The 23,955-nt window shown below is 36.0% G+C and overlaps 1 long non-coding RNA gene across 1 annotated transcript in view; it reads left to right on the top strand.

Annotated features, from left to right (window-relative positions):
- Positions 1–23,955, top strand: part of LOC128314458 (uncharacterized) — a 114,479-nt gene that overhangs the window by 37,981 nt on the left and 52,543 nt on the right. Inside the window, exon 6 of the long non-coding RNA XR_008296119.1 lies at positions 19,752–19,959. This is a non-coding gene — a long non-coding RNA (uncharacterized LOC128314458). The remainder of the gene's footprint in view (positions 1–19,751; positions 19,960–23,955) is intronic.

Here is a 23,955-nt window from a genome sequence, read left to right as displayed (position 1 = left end):
CTAGCACCATTTTATGTGAATATAAGGTACTGTTTATTACAGAAATTTACAGGCAGGCATAAAACTAGTAGGATATGCTAAGGTGACAGAGAGGAAGAAAGAAGGAGAAGACAAGTAAAGGGAGCAGCAGATGTCTGGAAGGCTGGTGTTGCCATTAATTGTGAAGGGGAAGACAGCATCAAGATTGGTGGGGAGGAGGGAGAAATTAAGATTTTGGTTTTGATTTCAAACACGTTACGTTGGAGTTGCCTATTCAGAACTCCAAATGGAATTATCAGCTCTGGTGTTAGTGGGAGATACTCGGACGTTAGGTAAACAATGAGGTCTCATTGACATATAGAGACATTTAGCATTATGAAAGAGGATCTCTAGGAAGAGCTCGGAGATAGGAATTGTAGTCAGACTACTCAACTGCTTAGAGGGTGGGGAACCGAGAGAAACTCTCACAAGGAGGATGAGAAGAGAGGCTACTGTGTAGGAGGAAGCCTAGGAGCTTGTGATGTCTTAATGGCCAAGAGAAGAACTGTTTGAACAAGGAAAGAGTGATCCACTGAGTCAAATCCTGCTAACGCACATATAATGAGAACTAGGAACTGATCACTGGAGTCTGCAATGTGGAGCTTTTTGATAACCTTGCCAAGCATATTTACATATGTCTAGGGATAAAAGCCTGAATCAAGTGGGTTTAAGAAAGAAAAAAAAATAAAATTGAAACCAGGAAGTATAAACAGCTCTTTATAGAATTTGGACTAAAGGAGGGCTGGAGAGAAACAGTGAAGCCATTCATACGCAATCTGGTCTTCCTTTGCAAATGAGTCAATAAGAGTTGTTTCCTGGGCATAATATTCTAGATTATTTTAAAATATGCCTGAGAACAATATTCTGTACTTTTTTTTTTCCTATTGAACTCATTCCATCTTTTATTACAGAAAAAAAATCTGTCTTTCTACAAATATGACTATTTTCTTTGGTCTTGATACTAAGTGCAACGTTCAAAGCCAGATAGACTTTTGTCTCCAAAAATCACTGTTTTATAATCTCAAGCCACCCAAGTGTGTAAATTTTCGGAGAAAAAATACACTTATCTTTTCTATGCTTCACTTTCGTAATTTACAAAAACTGCTGATAAAATTATTTGCACAAAATGGTATGTGCAAACCGGTATATCGTACCGGTTATCTGGTATCCATACAATCAAGAATTCTAACGATGCAAAACCGTTTATTTTTCTCTTCTGCTACTTTTTATTTCCTATGAGTCTCTTCAGTGTTTAATTTGAAGGAAGAGTTTTCTATTCAAAACTTTAAAAAATCAATTACATCACTGGGATTTCAATTTCTAAGTCAACTCTGCAATTGTAAAGGAGTTGAATTTGGAAATAAGCTTGACATTCAAACCTCATAGTATTGGTTCTATTGCTGCTTAGCACAGGGATGTAATCCTCACAAAAATACTATTTGATCCTAGATAAGGAAAAAAAAAGGTAATGGGTTGCCCCTCCACATGAAACCTTAAAACAGAGTTCTGGGTTGCTGCCATTCAAATGAATAGAAGCCGGCAGCAATTCTAACACCTATCCAGTTTCAATTTTGTAACATCTGCAGGCATCATTCTGGAAACGGTAAACATTTTAATGGTCAGGCCCTGTCCACTTATGCATTACTATTTCCAGCATTATCCCCTATTTCTATCTGGAAAGAGAAACTAAAAGGTGACAGATTGCTGTGAATGAAATGAATGGAGATCCATTTGCATTCATTTCAGCAGCCACACTCTCTCCTTTCCCATCCTTTGTTGTCCTTCAGAGAATTACCTTAGTACTCTGGAAAATTCAAGAGCCACACACGACATTTTGATAATGCAGCTGGAGCTCCAAGCATCAGCCCCTGAATCGATTTAAGAGCATCAAACAACTTCATAATTACAGTCCGTCTCTTCCCTTGAAATACAAATTCATCCTGATTGAATTAAGATTGAAGCAGCACATTGTTGGAATATTGAATTTTTATAAATTTAACAACTTTTAAGTGCCCAGGGCACACCCACTACAATTCAGAAAGAAAATAGCACATTATTTACTTCGTATAAATTTGAAATGTGATTAAGCAAAACCCTTGCATTTTGTTTGGATTTCCCTGTGTTATAAAGAAGGGTTGATTTCAGTCCCTTGGTAATCACTACTAGAAGTGTTATATTTGAAAGATAATCAATGTATGTACTGAATGCATGAATATGATAATGCAGCCTAAATGTATATGCACTTATTCGATCTGTTTTTGGAAAAGGGCTAAAAAAAAAAAAAAAAAAAAGAAGAAGAAGCTGGGGTATTTTTACTATTCCCAAGCCTACCTTATAACATAGATCAAATGTTATCCTGGATTGTACCATGCTAAGGTATCTCGTCTCATTTAGTTGACCAATTAAAGGTGAACTATTCCCATAGAACAAAGTCAAATATGACACTACTTATTATAATGCCAGATCAGTCAATAGTTCAAATTGTTCTCCGAAGGAAATTCTTTTACAATTTTGGAAAAAGGCTTACTCTGTGGACTATCTAAATTCCAGCAAGTAATCATTTTTAGGAAGGAATAAACATATGTATAGAGCTTTAATTGGGAGTTTATTTATAACCAAAATGAAGACATAAAATATCACTTTTAGTGATACATTTCCTCTCGCTGTTTTCCTTTTGCCTTCTAAGAGAAATACGTATTTCCTGTCAAAAACAAAGTTTTTTGGAAGGAAACAGAAAAATAATAGCAGCTAACATTGAATCAGCCCTGGAAACTCTGTATTTTCAAGTATAAAGACCTATATAAATAATTTTGTAATATTTTTATATGATGATTAGTAAAGTTGCTAACTGTACTGTAATATTCCTGTTTATTTGTTAATATGTTTATTGTATCCAAAATCAGAAGTCCAGGTAGAGAAAAAGAAGAGGGATGCCTGGGTGGCTCAGTCCGTTAAACATCCAACTCCTTGATGGGGGGTGGGAGGGAGGGGAGGGTGGGTGATGGGTATTGAGGAGGGCACTTTTGGGATGAGCACTGGGTGTTGTATGGAAACCAATTTGACAATATACTTCCAACTCTTGATTTCGGCTCAGGTCATGATCTCAGGGGCATGAGATCAAGCCTGACATCAGGCTCTGCATTGAGAATGGAGCCTGCTTGAGATTCTCTTTCTATCTCTCTCCATCTGCCCCTACCTCCCTAGTATGCACTCTCTCTCTTAAAAAGAGAGAGAGAGAGAGAGAGAGAGAGAGAAGATCATTTATCTCAAAGGTGGAACACTGTGACTCTAATATGTTGTATCAGTATTTGCATTTTGAAATATTGCATTACAGTAAATTTTAGGCAACTAAGATTTGACTCTACTGAGATTTTTAATTTAGGTAACTAACACAGTTCAGAGGAGATTTTTCCCCCCTTGCATGAGAAAATTTTGCCCAAACTTTTCCTTCCAAACATCACGAATTCTTTTTTTTTTTAATTTTTTTTTAATGTTTATTTTTGAGACAGAGAGAGACAGAGCATGAACGGGGGAGGGGCAGAGAGAGAGGGAGACACAGAATCAGAAGCAGGCTCCAGGCTCTGGGCCATCAGCCCAGAGTCCGACGCGGGGCTGGAACTCCCAGACCGCGAGATCATGACCTGAGCTGAAGTCGGACGCTTAACCGACTGAGCCACCCAGGCGCCCCCAAACATCACGAATTCTTATTGATGACTTTTTATTTTCAATAAGATTTTCATTGGGTTTATTTGAAGTGGTCATGGGTATATTACGTGAACAGTTAAAGCTGGAAAATGGTAAAGAGGAAAGGAATCTTCTCTATTTTCTACTTTTCTAAAACAAATGAAACTCTCATGACGCTCCAAACTGTCAATTCAGATTGTAAACAACATTTTTATTTTTATACAACTGTGGGAATTAACAACCAAACAAGTCAGGAAAAGGAAAAGCAGCAATAGCCTCTTTGTTTAGATTGACTGGTGAAATTGCAATAGTGTCACTTATTCAGTATGTGTGTGGATAAAATATGAAACAAGACCAATAAATTGTGCTCCAAATAAATGGCAATGTTTCTATCATACCTAAAAATAGATCATCCCTTCAATTCGCATTTGATTTTAGGTTACATACAAAGATGTGTATGTTTCACTCAATCCATGCTTTAACTTAAAATATATCAACATTTGCTACCCCGACTAGCTTTTTTTTTTTCATTTAATAGAATTAAAAATATTCCACTTCTCAAAAGCTGAGTCAAATTATCTTTAAATGATCCAGCTCACACAAATCTCATTTCATTTCAAAAACTGTATTTTTTCTACCATCCCTCTCTACCTAAGATGTCCTAAAATATGCAGACTTTTGCATGCAATTGGACAGAAAATATCTTCAACTATGTTAAATAAGGTAATTCTTATGTCAACCATTAATTCCCAAGTCTGTTATATGATTTTCTTCAAAATATATTTTATTTTTCTTATATATTATGAAGCAAAATGATCTTCAAAATAAAAGAAATGATGCTATGATGTGTTAAGTTGCTATCTTGACTGAGAAGCTCATAAATGAGGTATGAAACAAAACATTTCAACTGTTTCTCAAGCTTTATAGCGTAATTAGTTTCCTTCACTGCCTATACAAATCACCAGGGATATTCTTATTTTTTTAATGTTTATTCATTTATTCTTAGAGAGGGCAGGTGGAGGTAGAGGCAGAGAGAGAGGGAGAGAGAGAAGGAACCTATAACAGAGAGAAAATCAGCTTTCCTCCCCTACAGTGACTTGTCAGAGTCAAAAAGAGATCTACTGGACATTTCAAAATAAAAGGGCGATATTCTCAATTTAGAGTTGCTTTTTTATGAACTATCGTGGCACGGCGCATCAGTAGAAATCAGTGGGGACCATGAAATGATAAAAATCTAAACAATTCATAGCTTTCACTTAGTATTATAAAATTCTTAAAGTCAGAAATATAAAAGAATTTTTAAATGTATGTTTTTGTTTTTGTTTTAATCTAAAACAGAATCCCTATTCTTATATGTATTAAGGGTAGAATGGTTCCATGGTTTTCAAAAACTGCAGTGTATACCATAATGTAAGGCGATCCACTATGATTTTTTGTTTGTTTTGTTTTTAAGCACATTCATTATGTTTTAAGAAAAGAATTTCTTATAGTCAGCTGAATTGGCTTTGTTTTATTTTCTACTGGTCCTAATTCTACTGCTTCAATGACTTTAATAGATACATTCTATATACTTTAAATTTTTTTTTAATGTTTATTTTTGAGAGAGAGAGAGACAAAGAGCCTGAGCGGGGAAGGGCAGAGAGAGAGGGAAACAGAATCCGAAGCAGGCTCCAGGCTCTGAGCTGCCAGCACAGAGCCCAACGCAGGGCTCGAACTCACAAACCGTGAGATCATGACCTGAGCCAAAGTTGGCTGCTTAACTGACTGAGCCACCCAGGTGCCCCCGTAGATATGTTCTAATACAAAGCTAAATAGTAATATAGTTCATTTAATAAACAGTGGTGTGTGTGTTGTGGGGGGAAATCAATTAATTTTGTTAGATGCTCCAAAATTTAGATCCTGCCAATTGTCAGCAGGTTCATTTTGTTTCTGAGGCTGATAACTTTTTTTTTTCTCATGCAATACTAAATCTGATCTGATTTTTATCCAGGATTACTTGTATATTTCATTTCATTCAGTTGGATGCTTTGGGCACTGCTGTTTTCTATATTTGTGTGGATATCTAGCTTCTTTGAATCTGTAACAGAGTTAAACTGCAATTTCTGCTTATCCCCAAAATAACCTACATGAACTCAGATCCTAGTTATTCCTTCAGTCTCACCAGTCAGAATGAAACAAACCCTAGATTTCTCATGATTATAAATTTCTTTAGGTAGCCTCAAGCTTCCGTGAAAGCTCCCCTGGTGTCTTCCTCAGTAAAAGTTTCTTTCTGGGAGGACTTCAACAGAGTGCTAATAATCTTTGAGTACTTCCTTTCTCTGCCCCTGACTACCAACAGGTGAACATAGGTGGTAATTCTTTGGCAGTTATCTTAGGTCTTGTTACTCAGCAATCTTTCTGGAACAGCAATATTTAAAACATTTAAGAGCTTGTTAAAAATTCAGAATCTAAGGGCTCACCCAAGACCCACTGAGTCACAGCCCTCATTTTAACAAGACACCCAGGTGATTTGTATGGACATTAAAGTTTGGAAAGCTCTTATCCTTGGGACATACTATGTTTCTGCACAACTCAGTACCTCCTTGAGACATCTCCAAATTCTGTTGGTGAGCTCCTAGGTACTTACTTGGTTGCGGTACATCTATAACCACACATCAAAGGTATAACACTATTCCATTTTCCTGGTTCTCAAATATTCGAAACAATGACCAAATCCCATTTAATTATTCTCTTCTCAGTCCAAACTTTTCTGGTTACTTCAACCATTTCTCTCTTTTATAACTGTTTCCAGACATCTTCAAACCTCAGTCATTTAGAACATCTACTAGATGATTTCTAAGCCTGTCAATATCTACAGCAAATGCAGATTTCTGCTTTGCAAACCGCACAGAAAAAAAAAAAACAAAAACAAAAACACTGAGAGGTAAATGCAAATAGGAGACAAGCATGACCAATTACGCATTACCAGGGCACTCATGTCTTAATAAAGTTGAAAACTCAATTCAATTTTTAGCTTTTCTCAGAGAAATGTTGCCCGACAAGATACAGAATGATAAATGTTGACCTCTTAAAATCAGTAAGGTATAAAGTGTAACAAAAATTATTAATATAACCATGTGATTAAGTAGGTCTCTATCAATGAATCACAGTGACGGGATTATTCTGACATTAACTGCAGGTGTGAAAAATTAGGTCATAAGTTAAAATCAAGTGCAAATATTGTCAGATTCTGGAACATTTCTTTTGAGATATTAAAAAGGACATTTTCAATTTGCAGAGATATACACACTTCAATTGAAAAATATATCTCTATGGCAAATAATATTTTTCATGAAACAGTCCAGTATTTGAAACTCTGACATAGATTTTTTTAAGCATTTGAAATATGCATTGCTATATTTCAAAACAAGTGACAAATTTCCAGATGACATTTTTAAATAAGAGGTATTTTAATATGAAAATATACAGCTAAGCATTTCCTGTATATGTACTTGCTTAATTGTAACAAGCCAATAAAACTGAAATATTCTAGATTCCAAAGATGCCTCCTTTTGTCAAATATTGGCATATTTTAAATGATAACTCTTTGGATATCAAAAATTAAATTTACAGGGTGCCTGGGTGGCTCAGTTGGTTAAGCGTCCGACTTCACCTCAGGTCACGATCTCAAGATTTGTGAGTTTGAGCCCCGCGTCAGGCTCTCTGCTGACAGCTCAGAGCCTGGAGCCTGTTTCAGATTCTGTGTCTCCCCTTCTCTCTGCCCCTCCCCTGCTCACGCTGTCTCTGTTTCTTAATAATAAATAACGTTAAAAATTTAAAAAAAATAAAATAAAAATTGAATTTACATTTTAAAAGTTTTAAGTATCTGTGTTTTTCACATACACACATCTTGAAAACCCAATAGGATGAGTTGTTTGTTTCTAAGATATGGTTAGACTTCATCCGTAGCAACACACAAAGACAATTTTGAACATTTGTCCAGTGGGTAAAATGATGTAATGAATTAGATCAAAATGGTGGCTGTGGAAAGTCTTTAGTGGACTTTATCCTTTAATCAACGATAAGTAATAAGAGGTTATTGAGAAGGGAAATTATGTGACCTAGGTTTTGAAAAGTTAACTGTGGAGGAAAAGATGAAAAGACCTTTTTAAATAATTCAGAACCAGGGACATGTCAAGAGATGGCTATAAATAACCAGAAGAGGGGCGCTTGGGTGGCTCGGTCGGTTGAGCGCCCGACTTCTGCTCAGGTCATGATCTTACCTTTGTCGGTTCCAGCCCCGCGTGGGGCTCTGTGCTGTCAGCTCAGAACCTGGAGCCTGCCTTCGGATTCTGTGTCTCCTTCTCTCTCTGCCCCTCCCCAACTTGTGTTCTTCTCTATGTTCCACAAAAAATAAATAAATGTAAAAAAAAATTTAAAAAAAATAACTGGAAGAGAAAACTACGCTTTTTTATACTTTCCTGGTTATACATGTTTCTAGCGATTCAATTCTTTTCCAAAGTCACATTATTCCTATCCTATTGCTTTTTTCCATACATGCCTTAACTACCTCAATGTCTGTATGTGACATGACTGTTATGACTCATAACCTAGTGCCAAAATCGTAACTGAAAGCTATTATTGATCAAGTCTTATATTTCTATTTAACTTTAATTTTCTTAAAATATTAGGATGTTCTGATATAATTTCCACATATCCTTCTCACCATGATGGGCATTGTGTTGGCCCAATTACCTTGTAATTAAATATTTGTATAAAATTATTCTAATGAATTAAGTTCAATTTCCTTGTGAAAAGGAAAAAAAAAATGAAGAAAATCAGTTCAAGGAAGGAAGAAAGGAAAGAAGGGAGTGAGGGAGGAAGGGAGGAAGGAAGGAAGGAAGGAAGGAAGGAAGGGGAAAGAAAAAAAGGAGCACTCTATGCCAGAAACAATAAAAGGAAATGTAACATATTATAAGAATGAAGAGATAAAAGACATGACCATTGACTTTATTGAATATAACAATTAGTGAGGGAGAAAAGCCAGAAAATAGATAGCTTAGAAATGTTTAATAACTGCCATAATCAATGGGAAACATAAGAAAGGAACTTACAGAGTGAGGAAGTCTTTCAGGCACAATTTCTGAAGGAAGATAACATGTGTGCTGAGACTTCTGCAATGAGAAGGAATTTATGCAACTTTTTTTTAGTCTTATTCTTTTTGATACTCAAAAGTGCAAAATTTGTTTAGCGGTTTAAAGAAGAAATTGCCTTCCTTCTCTTATTATCATGGAATTTCTCAATTCTATAATCTTCAAGTGTACCAAATGGGTTAGTGACAGGGTTAAGAATGATGATTGTATAAGAAATGTTATGCAATGCATGTTAAGTATGTTATGTGTAAAGTATGTTATGGGTTATTGCTCTGAATCCTTAAAATACTATTTATGAAACAAGTACATTGTTACTACATCGTTGGTTACCTAAACCAGTTGCATCAGATTTTTTCTTTCACTTGAGTGTAAATCAGAATAATTTCAGGAGAATTTTTGGTTCACGGAAACAGTGGGGGAATGTGATCTATGACTATTTAGGTTTAGTTAGTTTCAAAAATTAAAAAATAGAATTAAATACCATTTACATTTTTATACATTTCATTAATTCAATAAGTGAAAAGATCTGTGTTTTTAAGTTTTACTCTGTAGTGAGTTAAAGGAATTTAGGGCTGATCAAGATAAAAGGTGGCAATAGCACATAATGAGCTTTATTTGGGGGCAGCTTTGGGAGGTTGCATGTGAGGGTGAATCCCTCACAGCCTGTGACCTTCTAGAGGCAACAGCTTGAGCCACTACCAACCAGAAGGGGAGGAAGGGACGGGAGCTCTGGGTTCGGAGGGGATCACACAGGGAGCTTACATGTCCTGTTGACGTTGTTTAGTAGCACAGGGAAGACTTCGGAATCAGAGAATTCTGAAGGGCAGCAGTGGCACGAGGTCTTCCTTCCTTCCTTCCTTTCAGTGCAGCGCCTAATGTGAGGCTTGAACTCATGACCCTGAGATCAGGAATTGGACATTAAACTGACTGAGCCACCCAGGAGCCTTGGCATGTGGTCTTTCTTGGTCCCAGGGTTTATCTTATCTATGATTAGCAGGCGTTGTGTATAGTGTGTGAGGTTTGCAAAGAAGGAAGACTTTACATGTCTAAATACCTGCTGATTTTAGCTATATTTAAAGCAATTGGTTGCATAAAAATTGGAGTTTGGGTTTTGGCACTAATGGTTTCAGTCAGCCTTGAAGAAGTAAACAATATGGGGTCAATATACAGGGTCCATCTTTAACCCATTTATATAACAGGCATATAGAGTGCTGGCAGATATTTGGCATTGCTTCTTTTAAGTCTAAGCGAGCAGCTTAGTTTACTAAACCAAGTGTAGAATTTACCTAGTAGGAAAACCTGTCATTTCTTGACAATAACATATTCATTTTGTGACTTAACTTCTTTAAAGCACATCAAATACTATACCTTTGTTTCACTTTCACTGAGTTCCAACTTCTTTTTTCTATTTATTTCCTTTTTAATTTCACAGAGCTAAAAAGATCTGCCTACTGTATATGCAAAATTCATAAACACTTAAGAATAATTTAGCAAAATGATTTTGGAAATATCATTTAACCATTATTCATCTATAAAGTAGATAGATACTTGATCTCTAAGGACCCTTCCAAAGTTAGATACCATGATTAATACTTTAATATTGTCTTCACTGATATAAGAATCCTAATGTTACATTTACTTTATTAATATGCTTAATAAAACCTTTCAGACATAGATAATAAAATATTATCTCTCAAGTTAGTTCAAGCTGGTTTAATTAAAGGCAATAATGGAAACATTTCTATAAAATGCCAGGTAAAAAGTGGGTGCACGGTGCACATTAAAGTGTTAGAACTTCTACTATTTAGAATAACATGCAAAGATCACTAGTTTGAGTATTTCAAGCTCAGCATTGTTTGCCAAGAATTTTTCTACATTATTTTGTTACAGCAGTCTTTTTCACTAGATAGCACCTACCTAATTTTAGGGACGAGGAAACAAAACCTCAAATTAATCAGTAATTTACTCAAGGTGATTTAGTTTAGTTTTTTTGTTTGTTTGTTTTGTTTAGTTTGTTTTTTCCCCAGAGATAAAGAGCCCATGTGTGTGTGTATGCTGGAGAGAAGGGGAGGGGCAGAGAGGGGCAGAGAGGGGGCAAGAGGGCCGGGGACAGAGAATCAGAGGCAGGGTCTGCACTGACAGCAGGGGGCCTGATTTGGAGCTCAAACTCACAAACTACGAGATCATGACCTGAGCCAAAATTGGATGCTTAACCAACTGAGCCACCCAGGCACCCATCAAGGTGTTTCAATTTTTAAATAATATAGTTTATATTCAAGTATCTCTTTATCAAAAACCTCATGATTTGATATATTATTATGGATTCTCAGTTCCAGATACTCAATGAGATTTGTTGCTTCATCTTGTATTTTCAATATTCTTAACATGAATATTAAAGGCTTCCATCTAAATATAGCCTCTAATGCCTTCTAAATTTCATATAGGCCACAAATGCATTTTATTATACCTATTTTTGAAATCATACAGTTATGAAGGAGAGATGTGATTCAGAGATTTGTTATTTTAAAGCTTAAGTAAAGAGAACAATTTAGCTATTTTAAGTAATAAAATAAAGACCATTTTCATATATACTTCCGGAATTTAAAAAAAAATAAATGAGAATTAATTTAATTTTAATTAGAAAAACAAGGGATTGGGGAAGCCTGAGCGGCTCAATTAGTTGACTTTGGCTCAAGTCATGATCTCACAGTCATGAGATCGAACCCCATATTGAGCTCCTTGCCAGGGTTCTGTGCCAGATGTGGATGGAGCCTGCTTAAGATTCTCTCTGTCTCCCTCTCCCTCTGCCCCTCATTCACCCTCTCTCTCTCTCTCTCACTCTCTCTCACTCAAACAAACAAAAACAAAAGAAAATTAGGGAAGTAGTGTTATCCTTCTTTTCTTATATCCCTAATTTATGAAACACAGGAAGAGATACGTGATCATACACAGGAGAATATATACAGACCTAGCCTCATGACTGTGATATCACATTATGGCTACTACAAAAATGACCCATACTTTAAAATAAGCAAAATTATGTGGTTGAAGTCAAAATAAGACTAGTGATACCTCTAATTTTGTATGATGTTGAGTTGTATTTTAAGAAAGTTGAAGAGCTTCTTCTGCTTTGACAAGCAAATGGCAAGATTGAGGAAAGGCTTATTGTACTATAATTGTGTCATTTTTAAACAACTAAATAGGGGGATTTGTGGCTTAGTCGGTTAAGCATCAGAGCCTTGGTTTTGGCTCAGATTATGATACCATACTTGGTGGGTTGGAGCCCCATGGTGGCCTGAGGCTGCTTGAGATTCTCTCTCTCCCCCTCGTTCTGCCCCTCCCCTACTCACACATACTCTCCCTCCCTCCCTCTCCCTCTCCTCTCTCTCTCTCTCTCTCTCAAAATAAATAAAAACTTTTTAAAAATGGCACTATTGAAAGCCACCAAAAATTAAGAATAGCAATTAAAATTTGATATTAGCAATAAATTTCCAGCATTAAAACCACCCACTATCCTTTATTCAAAGAGATGCTATAATCATTTGAGTGACTGTATAATTAATCACTTAAACCAGGACATTTATGAGAGGTAAAGAGTGGAGGTTTACTAATTTTGTTTGAATTAACAAGGGTCTTCCTAGAAAAGTAGCGAAATATATTCACCTTAATTATTTTAAGATGCATTGCTTGTATAGAAGTGTTAGAAAAGTGTTTCTTGCCACCATGGACACAAAAATTACACTTTGGTACTTTCTAATATTGTTTTCTACATAAGTCTTTAGGGAGAAGATAGAAGCCAAGATTGTAGCCATTTACTTTACATAAAATCAGGTATTTGCAAAAGTCACTTTATTCAAATATAATGAACTTTTGATATGGACTCTTAAAAACTCTTATTTCAATAAAAGCAATATGACACTCTGGGTAATATTTTTTTTCTTACAAAATGAGTCGGAAAGGTGTTTTTTTATTCTTTTGTTTATATGGAAGCTGTTCATCAGGGACACATGTTCTATAAACCCCACAAAACATAGAGAAACAGGCTCTGAATTTCCCAGTACTGATGTTTTCATACATATATTTCTTATATTTTATGTTTTCATTAAAAATGTATTTTTTTTAGATTGCTTATTTGTTTTGAGAGAGAGTAGAGGAGAGGCAGAGAGAGAAAGAGAGGGAGAATCCAAAGCAGGCTCCATGCTGTTCTCACAAAGCCTGAGGGGCGGCTCAATCTCAGGAACCATGAGATCATGACCTGAACCAAAACTGAGAGTCAGATGCCCAACCGACTGAGTCATCTGTGTGTCCCTGTATTTCTCATTTTGATTTTTATTATATATCCATTAATCACACTTATACAATCTTTTTTACTAGAATTTAACCACCTTGTGGCAGAAACTGTGTCTTACTCATCCTTTTATTCTCCACAGCATCTTCTAAGTCCTGCATATGATATGCATGGAACAAACATTTTCTCATTCAAAAATGGATTGATGCTAGCATTATTACGCAGGTTCTGTTAATGTCACAAGTTATAATCAATATACACTGGTTTTTTTTGTTCAAAAATCCAGCTTATAGTTTATTATATTTCTTAATTTTCTTTAAAAACCTACATTTGTTATACATACAATTTGCCTTCATCTAGTCATTTCAAAATTCATACTGAGAAAAAATAGAGAATTACAAGCCATGGTTAATAGTTAGCAATGGATCTTCACATGAAAGCTATATCTTAAATATAATTTCAGTTGTAAAAATTGTGTGTTATATCTTGTATCACAAGGGTCAGCAAACTTTTTTGTAAAGGACCAGAGAGTAAATATTTGTAGTTTTGCAAGCCATACAACCTTCACTGTAACTACTCAAGTCTGTGGTTGTACCATGGAATCAACCAAAGAAAATATAAATGAATGTGGCTGTGTTCCAATCAATCTTTATGGACACTGAAATTTATAGTTCATGTAACTTTTATGTATCATGAAATAACATTCTTCATTACATTTTTTTTTTACCCATGGGAAAGCAAGAGCTTTGAGGACATATGAAAATAGGCAGCTGACAGGATTTGACCTATGGACTATACATACAATCCCATCGTATCAGAAAATGTCATTCATTTTTCAGTCACACCCACATTTCACCACCAAAAATACCTATAATTCTCAATGGCTGATTTTCAATTATGAAGGATAAACATCTTAGTTTTATTTTATACCCAGCACTACATGAAAGCTGAGATTGAATAAAGCTGAATTACATGGAATAAGCTTAATACACTAAAAAAATACACTAAATTACACTAACTACACAAATAAATAAATGGAATTATAAATATCTGATAAGCATGCAAACATGTGCATATACATCAACGCAGCCTTGGTAGACAAAAATTAGAATGCATAGTATCTTTAACTGAATTCAATCCAAAATGTACATTCATCTTCCAACCCATAAAATGAACTTTACAAAAGGAAATGTATGCTATTCTAGCCCAATTGAGGATGAAATTAAAAAAAAAAAAACCTGCAAAGATTAGTTATCATATTATAACAGGATGCACTGATATTATTTTTCACTTCTCAAAGATATTATTTATTTCAGCCTATTAAAAGAACAGACACAGTTATTTTTTTTATACACAGAAAAAATTGAGATTTTTAACACAGATTATTTTCTTAAATTGCCTAAAATTTTCTTTTTCTTATTTATGTTTGACACTGACAAAGCCTCCCATCAAATTTAACAAAAATCTCGATGTAATAATTAAAACTGAAAAGAAAATTGAATACTTAGGTATATTATTACTAACATTAGTCTGACATATGACCACTCTAAGAAGGAAAGAGTATGGAGTCTACAATTAATCCTTATAAATATATTTAGTATTTCCCTTCAAGAACATATAAACTGGGGTGTTAGAAATATTTGTACTTTGTCTTGTGGGATCTTGATTATGAATGGTTTGTGATTTTAATCATGATTTCCATGTATGAACTTTGATGTTCATTGACTCCTCTTTGTTTTTTTGTTGTTTTTTTTTTTTTTTTTCTGAGGTTAATTTTCTGGGCTGTCTCACTTGTCCTGAACTAAACATTTAACTGATTTAATTCTAATTTATCTCTAATCTTTTCCTTCTTCTTCTTCTTGATTTGGGGATGGTATTTTCAGTCTTTTTGTAAAAACAGACTATTTTGACAGTCAGTTTTGTACAAATACAAAGGCAACAAGAATGTTTTCACATGTCTGTTTAAATATGTTTTAATGCCTAATGCTCTATTCAACAGACATACTTGACCCACTTCAAAGCCATTCTGAAATTTATCCTGATACCTCCCTATTTAAAAGGAATGAACCAAAGTTGAGAAATAAAGACTTATGCCAGGCAAACAGTTCAACAGACTGAGGTATACTTAATTCAAGATATTTTATGCAACTCTAAACAAAAACACAGAAACACCTCTATGAGTTGACTCGTAAAGTACCTAGTATTTTCCATATGGAAATATTAAGATAGAAAAGCAAGATGAAAAGACGGCATATATCATTAAAAAATCCCATTTAATTAAACACAAATTACAATCTTTATATTTTGGGTATATGCACATATACACAATATGTCTCTAATGTATATGTACATATCTATGTATATAAATATGTGATTTTCCCACAAAAATATTTGGTAGCAGGTGAGAATAATTACAGTCGAGGCCTAAATTAGAGACTTTGGATATCAAATAAAAAACAATAATGACAAACATAGGGGAGGAAAAAATCAAAGACGTAAGAATTGCAGAGAAAAACTAAGAAAAATGACAGATAAATCCGGGAAATATGCAAATAACAGGAGGGGGGGAAGAAATGAATGGAGTTGAAATAATATTTGTTCCAACAGAAGGAGAATAATGTCCCTAAGATACACAAGGATCTGGATATGCAAGCGATGCCATTAGGTTGAGTAGGACTGATAAAAATTTTAAGAAATTCAAAACTTAAAAGAAAGTTTTGAGGACTCTTACTCAGAAGAAAACAAGCTACCTGATAAGTAAATTTGGTTTCTTTTCACCAACCCTGGAACCCAAAGATGGCAAATAACATTTACAGTGACCAAAAGGAAAGAGCTGCCCCCCAGAATCCTACATGTAATAATGATGTCACTCATTTGACAAAGTGAAAGAAGTTTATTTGTATATATACTGAAAATGTATCGCTCACCCTATCTGAGAAAAATAGGTGAAAAGGAATCTAGCAAACAATAAAAGAACCAGAACGGCACCTCAAGAAAGAAAAAAAGGGCAGAGAAGAGAAACCTAGTGACCAATGTAAAATTATTTACTCAGTTTCTAATAATCCTTTTTCTCTAAGAGAGCTGTTCTAGCCAACAGGGATGATTCTATCCAAGAAATTCTACTTGAATTTACCTCAATGCCAGCAATTGACCAAAGTGTGGCCATGTGACAAATGGTTTAATCTCTATGAAAGTTTCGTAGTAATTCTTTCTATAGGAATTTGGAATTGGAATTCAGCAAAGCAAATTAACTACTCTCAGTACCAGTGAAGCAGTGTAAACCGGGAGCTTTGCAGTGGCCATATGCCCTCTGGAGCACTAAAACTCCAGAAGCAAAGGAAAAGCAGAGAAAAAAAAAAAAAAGAAAGAAAAAGAAAAAAGAAAAACATCATTCCAAGTTCCTATTTGTTCAACTTTTACTTGGATTCTATCGAACATTTAAATTCACTTCTTGGGGCGCCTGGGTGGCGCAGTCGGTTAAGCGTCCGACTTCAGCCAGGTCATGATCTCGCGGTCCGTGAGTCCCAGCCCCGCGTCAGGCTCTGGAGCCTGTTTCCGATTCTGTGTCTCCCTCTCTCTCTGCCCCTCCCCCGTTCATGCTCTGTCTCTCTCTGTCCCAAAAACAAATAAACGTTAAATTCACTTCTTATACAGTTAACTTTTATTTAAGCAGCATTGAAATGGATATTTATCATTCGCACCCTAAAGAATCTGGATTAAAACCACCGTGGTCAGCCCATATTCTCGATGCATGTGCCCTGCCAGGTCAAGATTCAAGTACTCCTACTATGTATATGTTCAGAGAAATGTCTGTGCCCTCAGTAAATGTGTATAGTACAGGAGTGGAGTATTATAATAAGGACCAAAATATTATAATGCAGGATATAATGGACATATTTTGGAAGACTAAAGAAGAAAGGGAACTCATTCAGTTAAAGAGATACAAAGGACTTGTGAGCCGAGATGATACTTGGACTGCATGTTAGAGCATAAGTGGCAATTAAACAAGTGCAGAATGTGGGAGAAAGTCATGCTAGACAGCAGAAACTTGTATAAAGGCCCAGAGGAGTATGAGAGAAGGTCATTCTCAAGCATCTATAAATAATCAAAAAGTGTTGGGAGAAGAGGGAGGCATAATGGAAAATGGAATATAAATAAGACAGGCAACAAATTATACTCAACCTTTACCTGAGTGTGATGGGAAGCCACAGAAAGATTTAAAGCTGGGTGAAATGATAAATTTTAAATTTTAGAGGAGCACTCCGGAAGCACCTTGGAAGATACGGAGTGGCCAGGAAAGCAAGTGAAGAGACATGTGGAAGCTATTTGAAACTTCTTTTTGCAATATGGTAAATAGCTAGAATAAGCAAGGGGAAACGGTGACAGGCAGGAGAGAACGGACTAGGAGATAACCAGCATGTTCCACAAGCATGGGACACTCTCAGAGACTCTTTGTACCCACCTCAGGTAGAAACTAGACAGGAGGGGTAGAAGGAACACCCCGAGGAGAGTCCCAAGTCCTTGAAGGAGACAGGATCGGGGGGGTAAGGACGATGATAAAAGCTACACATTATAAACCGGGGGCGGGGTGGGGATGCTTAACATCTTGACATTGTTGCTTCGGAGACCTTGGGGGCGGGTAGACCAAGAGTCACAGGTGCAGAGCACACCTGGGCTCTTCTCTTCCACTTCTGCCCCAGGGTAACCCTTGGAGTCCTTACAATGCATGCGGGCACAGCCCCAGCAGGTGCAGAAAGGCTGCCCTGACTGTCCCAGCACAAACTTGGTAGGGTTAAAAACTCTCCCTGGCAACCTGCATGGGGAATTTCCCAAATGATAGGAAGTCCATTAGAGGCCACCCACTGTGAGAGATAACTCCTCCCAGCCCAGAAAGACCAGATTATAACCAATCCCAAAAGAGCCTAGGGCCCGATTTTGCCTCACAGAACCTGCCCTGTCTCCCACCTTGATAGTGTACTTTCTCCTCAATAAACTGTTATGTGTTTGCTACTTTCCTTCTGGCTGTCTTTATTGGAGCATGGACCCTCACGTAAATTTCTCGCGGGGCGTCCAAGGACCAAGACCTCGATTCACACAGAGCAGACTCACTCTCACCTCTAATGCTTATCACACAGGTAAAAATACGAAACTCATTCACACTGTTTATATAAGGACGTATTAGATTGGATGTGTCAGAGCACCCTGCAAAATTAAAAAAGTAAATACTCTTTGGTATTAGTCTTATTAAGTGCAGATTTATCGTTAGAAACTGAAGTCTTTTCAGTCACTCTTATTATAGCTCATTTCTTTTATATAGAGAACAGACCACTACATACTTGTCTTAACTCTGTCTCCCTCAGCGTTTCTCATTTCTACCTTCCTTCCTTTCTGACATCTCCTTTCTGTTGACATTTTCTCTTTGTAATTCCTCAACTCCCTCTTTATCTTCTTTCCCAGAGAGCACTTTTTCAAAATGTTGATACAGGCTAGGAAGAGGCATTAATATTGAGCTCAAATGTATTCATATATTATTTATTGAGCACCTATAGTGAACTAGGCACTGTGGTAATGAGGCAAACTTGATTTCTGTCCCCACTAAGCTTATAGTCTACCAAGTAAGAGTCAGTTAAGGAAGTTTTGATGGAAGGAGAGGGAAGGGGAGGGGGAAAAGGGAAGAAAAGGGAGAGAGGCTTTGAATTTCTGGGGAATCATGGAATCAGAACCTAATATACAGCTAGGAATGTCAGTCTTCAGAAAAAGAATGTTTAGGAGGAGAACTAGCATATGAGGAAGGAGTATTTAGGGACTGCTTGGAGTCAAGGGAATAATAATTTTTCCGGAAAAAAAAGGAAGAACCTCTTGAAGGTCCTGCTGTGGAAGCTAACACAATAACTTCCAGGAATAAAGAAGTTCAGTTGGCCAAGAAAACAGATGGTGAAGAGAGAAATACTGAGAGAGTCACTGCTGCCAAGGATGCCAGTTTAGTATTATGTTTACTACGTAAAGAGCATTGCCTTAAGAATCATGTAGTGAGGGGCGCCTGGGTGGCTCGGTCGGTTAAGCGTCCCGACTTCTGCTCAGGTCATGATCTCACGGTGGGCTCGAGCCCCGCGTCAGGCTCTGTGCTGACAGCTCAGAGCCTGGAGCCTGTTTCAGATTCTGTGTCTCCCTCTCGCTCTCTGCCCCTCCCCTGTTCATGCTCTGTCTCTCTCCGTCTCAAAAATAAATAATCGTTAAAAAAAAATTAAAAAAAAAAAGAATTCATGTAGTTTCATGAAAAAAAGTTTCATGTAGTGAAACCAAAATACCCTTAAAGCAAAACTTCATTTAAGAAAGAACATCGAAATCAAAACATTTCTAATTATTATCACGTCTGGAAATATAGGGAATATGAAAATGACTTGAAGAGGAAAGAGGAAAGTGGTATTTCATGAAATTAAGTAAATATTATTTCTGTAAAAGAACACCATTCTCTGATTAGATTTTAAAAAAGATAATGTGCTGACTGAAAAACTGATTAAAGGGATTGAAATGTTTGCATAGGGAAAGGGACATGCTTGAAAAATAGACATAATTGTAGCATAATTTATTGTCAGAAAACACTCCAAGATAATGTTATCTCCATATAGACACAGGGTTTCCCACTCGGCAATCAAGGCAGAAAGAACAATTGATAGGCAGAAGCTGCATCAAAGACTGCAAAGCCAGAACACCTCATCTCCACGTGGCATGACCTCCATTATCAGCAGACCTGTCACTCACACCCACTTGGGAAGTTCCTGGTGGCATTCAAAGAAGTTGACGCTTACCGGGCCAAGTGGAAGAGTCACGTTACGTGTAAGCAAATTGCCTATCAGTCTACAGCAGTAGAAACTTCTCAGGAAATGCTGCAAAGGTCAAAAGAAAAGTAATACAAAGCCCATTGGCCAACAATGTTATAAGACATAGACAACATCTATTTTAAGGTATAGCTCTGATGTTTTTCAAAGGCTCGAAAATGTATTAGAAACTCCACAAACCCTTTGTTCAGAAATAAAGGCAATTGGAATCACTAAAAATTCATTCTAGTGTGGGAGAAAAAGTCTAACCTGTCAACCAATTGAAATTTCAAACTGGGTGCGCCCATCTATTTAATTAGTTAATTATAATTTGTTCATTTATTTATTCTTTCTCTCTTCCACGAATTCATTCCTTTATATCGGTGCTGGTAATAAAACAGCTTTTTTTATTTTATTGGGACTACTAGTTATTGCCAGTGTTCAGTAAGAACGAAATAATACTATGCTACTAATGACTGGAGGAAAATGTAAAATAATGTTAAGATGTATGAATTTATTTTAGAATTAGGAGATTCATATTTTATTTTTCTTTTTAAAACATTCAATCGCGTTTCATTATATTTTCAATCTTTTATTCATCCATTAGTTTCTTCATTTGATATAAATTTTATTGATGATTGTACTCGATATTTGAATAAAATAATCAAATGTATGCACTCACAGGAATTTTATGCATGTTTTATAGTTTTCCTTGTCACTATAATTATATTTCTATGATCAGAGGTTCCCATGACCCCTTCCTTGGGTTCGATTAATATACTAGAACAGCTCACAGGGCTCAGAAACCCATTTACTCACTAGATTACTGGTTTATTATGTAGGGTATTAAAGGATAGGAATCAATAGCCAGGTGAAGAAATACATATGGTGAGGTTTTTACCAAAGGAGTTTCTGTCTCTGTGGAGTTTGGGCCCAGCATGGTGGCACATGGAATCATTTTGGTTCACCAAACTCTGAGCTCTCCAAAGCCCATCCTTTTATGTTTTTACAGAGGCTTTATTACCTAGGCATGATTGATTAAATCATTAACCTTTGGTGGTCAATTCAGTCTTGGGCCCTCTTCCCTCCCTGGAGGTCAGTGGGTGGGACTGAAAGTTCGAACATTCTCATCACGTGGTTGGTTCCCCTGGGAACCAGCCCCATCCTTAGGAATCCTGCAAACGTCACCTCATTAATATAACAGGTCTAGTTGAAAGGGATTTGTTATGAATATTAAGAAAACTTTATCATTCGAAAAATTCAAAAGGTTTTAGGAACTATGTGCCAGAAATGGAGAAGACCAATATGTATTTCTTATTTTGAATCACAGTATCATACTTCCTGTCTTCTATTTTTTTTCTTTCAAAAATAATGTCTCAAATGATATAGCAATTTGTATTTTTCAAGCACGGCCACAATATTTTCTCTGTTGAAATGTAATCGTGATATTCCTGCCATGCTATGAGAAGTCCTATGTTCTCTTCCTGTATCTAGGTAGGCTACTGAACAGGAAGGGAGTGTCTTCTAAAGCTAAGTAACTGAGAGAGAAAAAATGTCTCTGTCTCACTTTGGGGGACACTCCCCTTTGGAGCACTGAATCCGAGTACTTTGAGACATCCATGCTGTGAAAAGCCACAGTTACTCCCGATGGGAGACCAGATGGAAAAAAAAAAAAAAAAAACAGAAACAAAAACAAAAAACAGATGCTACATGGAATGAGAAGACTACCAGATCGTCCCTATCTTCTCCAGCTCACAGAGTACTAGCAGTAGTAGCTATCTGGCTACAAACTTCTCAGATCCTGAGCCAGCACTGCGCAGATAAGCCCTTTGTGATATCCTGATCATAGAAATAAGTAGAGTTAGTGAAATTATTATTTCTTTAAGCTACTAAATTTGTAGTGACTCACTACACAGCAATAGAGAAGCAGAGGAAAGACCAAATTCATGTTAATGTCCATAGATGCTAAGGTCACAAAAATGCACGGACTCTTCTTTCAATGTTTTCACAGTCTAGTTGGAAGAAAAGAATTAATGCATCAAAAGGGAGATGTGCTGTAAACAGTACCACAGAGTTAAACATAATATGTTTTGGGAAGCCAAGAGGGCTGTTGGGAGAGGCAGTGGACCCTGAGCCTCCCTGAACGTTCTTGCTGAGTATGCCAGGAATACGTTTTCCAGGGTTTTGTTCACAGCACCAACAATGTAATGAGCATCCTGCTTACTCTGCCATGAGTAATAAAGTTCTCTGTCTCTGAACCAATAGCGTAGTGCCTTCGGTCAGCACTCATGAAGCAATGGCAGTCTGGTTCATTAGTTTGCAACTAGATTAAGGAACAATTCAGCAGAAGTCACATTTGGACTTTTATAGCTTCTCAGGTCTATGTAGGGTAACACACTCCATTTTCATGGTTGTATGGGCTGCCTGTTTTCGACTAATGAGAAATTAAAACCAATTGCTTTAAAATACAATTTTTGGAATATTTTTAATGATAGTGTAACAGTATGATTGAAATTAATGACAGCCTAGAACAACACTTAGATCGCTGGGTAAGAATTTGATTTTATCTTGTTTGATCAAGAGTTTCAAACAATAGGTAAAAAATCAATTTTTCTTTGTTGTTGATATTTTATTTTTTTTAATTTTTCCCCTAATTGGTGATATTTTAAAATTTGGTTTATCTGTAGCTGGATTCCATCTGTTGGTGTTAGAATTCACAAAAGGCCTTCTTTTTGCTCCTTATTTCCTTAATTTCTACCTTTCATTTCATTCCCTCATTTGCTTCAATGGCCCGGCAACTTCTCAATTAGTAATTGACAATTACCATCTTTTTTTTTTTTAATGTGATTGTCTCTTGTATATCATAATATGATTCATAAATTGAAATATAGACTGGGGCAAAATAGTTAAAGACAATTTTATCAAGTAAATTACTTGTGTCCCAAGAACGATATGAAGATAGTTTCTTGATTTACAGCATCTATTTTTCTAAAATGATTTAAGTTCCTCCCAATTAAGGTACAAGATACAAATGCAATCATTATTATCAGTGATAAGTCTTCATATTATTAATCTGTATAATATTTTTTCTTTGATTTACATGCTTGGATTTTCAAATATTTTGTTATGAAATTTGACATATGTTTCTTAAACAAGTATTGTTATATATAGTCACATGCAAGATGTTCAAGTATTCTAAAATAAGAGAACTTAGTGATTTTATAGTACAAATTAAACACAGATGACACTAAAGAATAAACAAAGAAATAAACAAATAAATAAGTGAGTAAATGACACTGGTTCATTTCTCAATATCATACACTAAGGAGCTACCCTTAAAATACAAGTTTTCTGGGGCTCCTGAGTGACTGTCAGTTAAGCTTCTGACTTCAGCTCAGGTCATGATCTCAGGTGAGTTTGAACCCCATGTCGGGCTCTGTGCTTACAGCTCAGAGCCTGGAGTCTGCTTCAGAGTCTGTGTCTCCCTCTCCTTCTCTCTGTCCCTCCCCTGCTTGTGTTTTTGTTTTCTCTCTCAAAAGTAAAGAAACATTAAAAAAATTAAAAACAAATTAAAAACACAAGTTTTCTGAATATAAGCTTCTATAATCTTAAATATTTTTGGTAGAAATAGATATTTTTGGTAACTTTTTCAGGTCTAAGTATAACGAAGAAAAATTCACAAATCTTATATTGACAGATCAATGGCTTTTACCTTGCAACACACCAGGATCACACAAATCAGCGTATCAGATATTAATTACCAAATACCCAGAAACCACCCATGGGCCCTCTCACTGTCATTATGCTCTTCAAAGTGTACACTAGTCTTTTTCATCAGAAATTTTGCTTTCTATATGTTGTAAAATGTCATTGAAATGATGTCCCATGGAATGTACTCTTCATGTTTCAATACTTTCTCTTGACATTCATTATGCTAGGAAGATACATCTACCCATTTTCCTAACAGTATTTTGTAAATGTATATTGCTGCACTCTGAGGGAATGGATCACGTTT

The sequence above is a fragment of the Acinonyx jubatus genome, chromosome B1, assembly GCF_027475565.1.
Source record: "Acinonyx jubatus isolate Ajub_Pintada_27869175 chromosome B1, VMU_Ajub_asm_v1.0, whole genome shotgun sequence".
Taxonomy (NCBI): Eukaryota; Metazoa; Chordata; class Mammalia; order Carnivora; family Felidae; genus Acinonyx; species Acinonyx jubatus.
This window is presented reverse-complemented; position numbering and strand designations above follow the sequence as displayed.